Here is a 7,158-nt window from a genome sequence, read left to right as displayed (position 1 = left end):
GGACAGAGCAGTAGCTTTTGCTCTTCTGCGCTTGCCTTTCCTGTAAAGAATCTCTGCCCCATGAGCAAGCTGAGGCCAGGGTAACACAGGCTCCGGTATTCTCAGCCTGCTATGGCCGAGGTGGAGTTTCTGCCCTATGATTGGGGGCTAGGTTTAGGAAGTGAGCCCCAGATTTATCAGCCAGTCTTGTCCAAAGTAGAGCTTTTGCAGCATGAAGCTGGAGGGCATGAGAAATGCTGGCAGCCGCCCCTCCCAGGGAGATATAGTAGCCCTCAACTGAGAGCTGGGGGAAGAGGTAGCCCGTGTTCTCGGCTTCACCTACTTAGAGTAACTTTTCCATCATGCTGAGCTAGAAGAAGGAGGGAGGAAGTCCTTTGTGGTACAAATGTTATTGACTTTTACTGTTCTTACTGAGACTTAGTACATTTTCTTGGATAAAAGTTTATTAATTTGCCGTGTCCCCATAAAACAATTTCCAAAGGCTTTAAATGGTTGTGGCTTTGGTCTTAAGCAATTTCCAGTGGTTATGGTCATTTCACTGGGGAGAGGTTTCATGGAGCTCCTTATGCTGCCATTCAGAAGTCATGGAAACCAAAATCTGTCTGAGACAGATCTCTATCCATGTAGAGGTTTATTTTGCCAAGGTTGAGGACACTTCTGGGAGAAAGAAACACAAGTTACCACAGGATCTGTGGCCTGTGCTTTTTCCAAAAAGGGTTTTTGAGGACTTTAGAGAGGAAAGGAAAAAAAGAAGGAAGGGTAAGCAATGAGACAGGAGATTACTTTCCTGTGAGGCTTTGATTAGCACTCGCTGAATCTACATTTTACATGTGAAAGGGGCGGGTAGAGGAACAGTCAATTATGTTAGTTTTCTTGCTTGGTAAATCTACATTTTACATATAATAAAGTAAACACAGAGTAGAGGAAGAAATCTCATATGGAGTTGTCTTGGATGGGCAGAGGAATGATTTCTAGTCTGGTCTTTGTCCCATACCTGTGAAGATAAGACGTTAATCTACATAGTTGGCCGGGCACAGTGACTCATGCCTGTAATCCCAGCACTTTGGGAGGCTGAGGCAGGTGGATCACTTGAGGTCAGGAGTTCGAGACGAGCCTGGGCAACATGGTGAAATGCCCGTGTCTACTAAAAGTATGAACAATTAGCTAGGCAGGCTTGGTGGCAGGCACCTGGAGTCCCAGTTACTCAAGAGGCTGAGGCAGGAGAATTGCTTGAATCTGGGAGGTGGAGGTTGTAGTGAGCCGAGATCATGCCACTGCACTCCAGCCTGGATGACAAGACTGTCTCACAAGAAAAAAAAAAAGAAAAAAAAAAGCCTACATTGTCGGGGTGAGATTCAACAGAACTGTGTTTTGGGGTTAGTTTATCGGGAGGATATGTATTCTGAAAGATTTGGGACCCACAAGAAATTTCCTTGTAAGCAATTGTGAGGAAGGCCACCTGGGGAGATAGATGTCCTTCCGTTATCACATACTCATTCCTAAGTATGTACCCAGAGAAAAACATGGACAATAACGTTCATAATAGCGCCATTTGTAATAGCTTAAGGTTGTAAACAGTCCAAATATCCAAATGCAACGATCTGTTTAGGAGCAAAAGGAAGGCAGTTTTTGTGTGACTCAGTTTCCAAGCTTAATTTTTCCCTTTGACATAGTGAGTTTGGGGTCCCAAGGCTTTATTTTCTTTTCACAGTTATATGCCCTATCATGATGATTTATTATAAAGCCATATTTTAGTCCAATTAATCTGGAGGCAATGTTCAGAGAAAATTAGAAATAGGAGAGGTTGGAGCAAGGTAGAAGAGATAACAGGTTATTGCATTAGTTTCAATATAAATTGTTAAGGGCCTGAACTAGACAGTGGAAGTAAAAAGAAATGAAGAATAACAGTGATGTGAGCATAGATTCTTCAGGACTTCCCCACAGATTAAATATGGGGTGCAAGAAAGAGAGAAGGGTCAGAGATGATCCCAAGGTGGTTCTAATATGGGAGAGAAAGGCAAATTTGCTTTAGATCTGTTGAGATTTTGGTGACACATATATTCAAGGGAAAGGGAAAATTGGTGAGCAGGGGAGAGGCTAAGTTTTGTAGGCAAGGGGATTTGGAGTAATAGCTTCTAGGTAACACATTGCAAAAGCTGTCCACAGTACAAGGTAATGGAAGTCATAGGCATAGACCAGTTTCAGAGAGAAAGAAAAGCAGACCAGGTTAACTTGAACTTGGGAAAATGAAACTTGGCAGGAGGAGAAAGACAGTGAAGGAGCTTGAGAAGTTACTACCACAAAGGGAGGAAGGATTGACAGCTAATCTTTATAAAACCCTTACTAAGAGACAAGCACAATTCTAAGAGTTTTAGATTTTTTTTTATGTTTAATCCTCCCAATAACTCCACGGGGTGAATATGATTATGCCTGTTTTACAGGTTAAGAAACTGGGGCCAGAGAGGTAAAATAATGTGCTCGAGGTCACAAAAGTGATATTAAGTAAATCCAAAATTAAAACCTTGGCAACATGAGCATGCATAATTCTCATTCTTAAGTATGTACCCAAAGAAACACATGGACAATAACATTCATGAGAGCACCATTTGTCATAGGTTAAGATTGTAAACAGTCCAAATGTCCGTCAACACTAGAATGGATAAACAGATTGTGGAACATTCATATTCAATGGAATACTATGCAGCCTTGGGAATGAACAAATCATTACGATAAGCACGCCACCAGCATAAAGGTGAGTGAAAGAAGCCAGTCATCCAAGAAATGTGTGTTATGATTCTATTTATATAAAGTTCAAAAAGAGGTAACACATGGCTGTGGTGTGAAAAAGTCACCTGACCTTTGTGAGGTAGTAGAGACTGGGAAAGGGCCTGAGAGGGGGTTCTTGGGTGCCAGTGATGCCCTGTTCCTGAGCTGAGTGGTGGCTACACAGGTGTGTTCACTTGTGAAAATTCATCAAGCTGCTCACTTATGATTCATGTACTTTTCTGTGTGTAGGTAACAAACAAAAAGTACTAAAAAACGAGAAAGCAAAATAGAACCAGGCCATCTGATTTGAGGACCCACCCCCTTAACCACAGAGTGATCCAGAGAACAAGGGTCTTTTCTCCTCTTCCACGAAGAAAAATGTGGAAGGGGACCTTATAAAATTATAAATTTAAAAGAAATTGAAGAGATAGATCAACCAAATGGAATGTATGGGTCTTATTAGCATCCAAATGAAAACAAACCGTAGCTGGGTATGGTGGATCATGCCTGTAATCCTAGCACTTTGGAAGGCTGGGGCAAGTGGATCACTTGAGCCCAGGAGTTTGAGACCGGCCTGGGCAACATAGTGAAACCTCATCTCTACAAAAATACAAAAAACTAGCTGGACATGGTGGCATGCACCTGTAGTCCCAGCTACTTGGGAGGCTGAGGTGGGAAGATCACCTGAGCCCAGGAGGTAGAGGCTGCAATGGGTCACGATCGCACCACTGCACTCCAGCCTGGGTAACAGAGCAAGATCCTGTCTCAAAAAGAAACAAAACAAAACAAAACAAAACAAAAATTAAACTGTAAAAGACAATAACAAAACAATTGGGGAATGAATATTAATTATATTATGATTATGTTTTATAAAAAGTCCTTCTATTTCAGAGATATATATTGACATACTGATGGATGAAAGAATGTCTGGCATTTGCTCCAAAAGAATGAGGATATGAGTGTTGAGATGAAAGATTGGCCATGGATTGATCATTGCTGAAGGTGGATGATATCTACCTGGACTTCACTGTACTTTGTCTATTTGTTTGAGTATTTTGTGAAATAAGAAGTTTTTGCAAAAGAGAAGAAGAAAACTAATGTTCAGTGTGTTAGCAAAGGAACTGATTCCCATGGCTCCATATTTTTAAATTTGGATTTCCTTTGAGAGAGGAAGAGAGCAAGAACATGGGTCACAGGACTAAAGGAGAAAGGGGACGTGTGGGTGGAGCATGAGCTTACGATGCCTGCTTCTGTGGTTTTGTCTCTGCCCCTACTGCTCCAGTGGAACAGTTCTGGCAAAGGCCACTGTGACCCCCACCCACTGCTGCATCCAGCAGTTGGCTTTCAGTTCTTCTTTACTTGACATCTTGGTAGCTTGGGACTCTGGTGGCCAGGCCCCCTGCTTGGGAAGCACCACTGGTTTTCCTTTGTCCATTTCATAGCCTGCTCCATAGACTCTTCTTCCTGTGCCTGACTCTTCAGTCCTGGGCCTGTCCTCAGCCTGCTGCTCTTCTTCCCCATACCCTCTTCCCTGGTGGTTCTGTCCTCTCCCAGTGCTTGAGTTGCTGCCAGGGCTGTCTTTCTAAACAGCAGTTCTCATCAACTGATTCCCTTGTGAAGACCCAGGAATAGCTTCCCATTGCCCAAATGATAACATTCAAACTCTTCCTGGAAGTACAGGAGGCCCTTCAGCATCTTTTTGGCCTCCACTTCCTTTCTACCTTCCCTCTCTAGCCTTCCCTCCTCCTCCCCACCTTCACACCCTCCGAGTCAGCCAGTGACATTATCAACACCTCTGGAATGCACCAGGCTGTTCCTTGCTCCCATACCTTTGACTCCATCTGGACTACTCACCCACACACTTCCCTAACTGGAAAACCCTACTCATCCTTTGAGACTCTGCTGCAAGATCACTCCATCCATAAAGGCTTTCCCCATCATCCTGTGGAGTTCATTCATCCATTCAATCATCCATTCCTAATAGACGTAGATGCAAAGACCTATGATAAGGCTGAGTGCTGAGGGCAAGAACCCACATCATTCACACTTTACCTCACAGTTCGTATCTCCGGTATTGCCTGCTTACATGATAGCTGCTCCCAAGCCCTACCCCTTGAGGCCAAGGAGGGTGACTTATTCCTCTTTGTACCCAAGTGATAGTAGGCACTAAAACATGCTTGTTCAATTGAATTGAAAGAGAAGAATTACCGAGAAAAGGCCCCTGGGTTTGGCCATTCAAACACTTTTGATAAACTTTGGGTGTCTCTGTACTAAAGTTTAGGGTTGGGGGTGAAGGGAATGAGGCTTTTTCTCCTGAGGGTTCAGGAGAAGCTAGGAATTGGTACCGCCGTAGGCCACTCGCTTGAGAAATGTTATCAGAGATATGAGGCAGGAAACAGGATGACAGCAAGATTGAGTGATGGCGGAGTTCAGCATATTTTAAAAGACAGATAGGGAAGAGCTAGTGGAAGTAGACTTAAGACGCTGGTGAGAGGCAATGTTCCAGAAGAAAATGACAAAGCAAGCTAGGTTCTTTTCTTTGTCGGGGAGGGGTTGGAGACAGGTGAACCTCATACAGGCCTGGGGACAGCTCTTCCTCTCAGATGGAAGGGAAGGCTAGAAAGTGGAGGAGTAATAGCAGCCACTTCGGGTGCCTGCCTTATGCCAGACTCTTTCATTTCTATTACACTTAATCCTCAGACAGTCTTCATTTTCAGATAAGGAGAATGGCTCAGTGTTTCAGTGGTTTTCCACCTGGCAACACATTAGAATCCCCTGAGGAATCTGTTAAAACAGTGCATCTGGGTCTCACTCCCAGCTTTCCTGATTTAATTTGATCTGGGAAAGAACATTGGCATCAGGATTGTTTGAGATCTTCAGGCGACTCTTTTTTTTTTTTTTTTCAGATGGAGTTTTGCTCTTGTCCCCCAGGCTGGATGCATTGGCACGATCTCTGCTCACTGCAGCCTCCGCCACCCAGGTTCAAGCCATTCTCCTGCCTCAGCCTCCAGAGTAGCTAGGATTACAGGAGCACGCCATCACGCCTGGCTAATTTTTGTGTATTTTTAGTAGAGACTGGGTTTCTTCATGTTGGTCAGGCTGGTCTCGAACTCCTGACCTCAGGTGATCCACCCGCCTCGGCCTCCCAAAGTGCTGGGATTACAGGCTTGAGCCACCATGCCCGGCCAAGGTGACTCTTATGTACAGAGTGGAGAACCAACGTAAGAAATCTGTCAGAGGTGACCCGCTTGCTGGGATGGAATTTAATTCAAGTCCACTGATCCCAAAGCCCTTTCTCTTTCTCCTAGCCTGTGATTCTGAGTGTGGGCCCCAGAGCAGCAGCATTGGAAACACCTGGGAGCTTTTCTAACAAAAAGAGTAGTTCTCATCTACTAAGTAAAAAACTCTGGGGTGGAGTAGTTCTCATCTACTAAGTAAAAAACTCTGGGGTGGGGCCCAGCAATGCGGTTTAATAAGCCCTCCAGGTGGTTCAAGTTTGAGACCCACTGCTCTGAAGTCTTGCTACTCAGTGTGATCCACAGATGTGTAGGATCGATATCATGATGTTAGAAATGCAGAACCTCATGTCCCCCAAGACCTGCTGAAGCAGAATTTGTGTTTGGCAAGATCCCGAGATGCTTCGCATGGTTACAGTTTGAGAAGTAGTGCGTGAGGCCACTAGTTTCCAAACCTGGCCAATGATCAGCATTAACACACTTTTAAAAAGAAAACTACAGATTCCCTGTAATCCCAGCACTTTGGGAGGCCGAGGAGGGCGGATCACCTGAGGTCAGGAGTTCGAGACCAGCCTGGCCAACATGGTGAAATTCTGTCTCTACTAAAAATACAAAAAAAATACCAGGCATGGTGGTGGGCACCTGTAATCCTAGCCCTACTTGGGAGGCTGAGGCAGGAGAATCGCTTGAACCTGGGAGGCAGAAGTTGCAGTGAGCCAAGATCACACCACTGCACTCCAGCCTGGGCAACAGAGCAAGACTGTCTCAAAAACTACAGATTCCCCAGATATTCCACACAAGTTTCTAGCTAATCAGGTCTGAGTTCACACCTAGGTCCCTTTTTTAAAGCTCCCCATAAATCCGATGATAGATTAAGTTTAGCATTGCTCCACAATGCTGCTCTCTGTAGAAGTGGGAATTTTCTGAGTATATGAGTATATTCTTTGTCCCAGGCCCCTCAAAAAGTGCTTTCCTCACAACTAGGGTTGCTAGATTTAGCAAATGACAGTACAGAATGCCTAGTTAAATTTGAATTTCAGATAAAGAGCAAATACTTTTTTAGTATAAGTATGTCTCAAATATTGTGTGGGCTATACTTTTTAAAATTATTTTAAGTAGTGAAAACAGGTTTAGCAAACTTACTAGTTAAAAATTA

Source organism: Pongo pygmaeus, chromosome 16 (assembly GCF_028885625.2).
Source record: "Pongo pygmaeus isolate AG05252 chromosome 16, NHGRI_mPonPyg2-v2.0_pri, whole genome shotgun sequence".
Classification (NCBI taxonomy): Eukaryota; Metazoa; Chordata; class Mammalia; order Primates; family Hominidae; genus Pongo; species Pongo pygmaeus.
The sequence above is the reverse complement of the archived record's forward strand: the minus strand, read 5'-3'. Positions refer to the sequence as shown.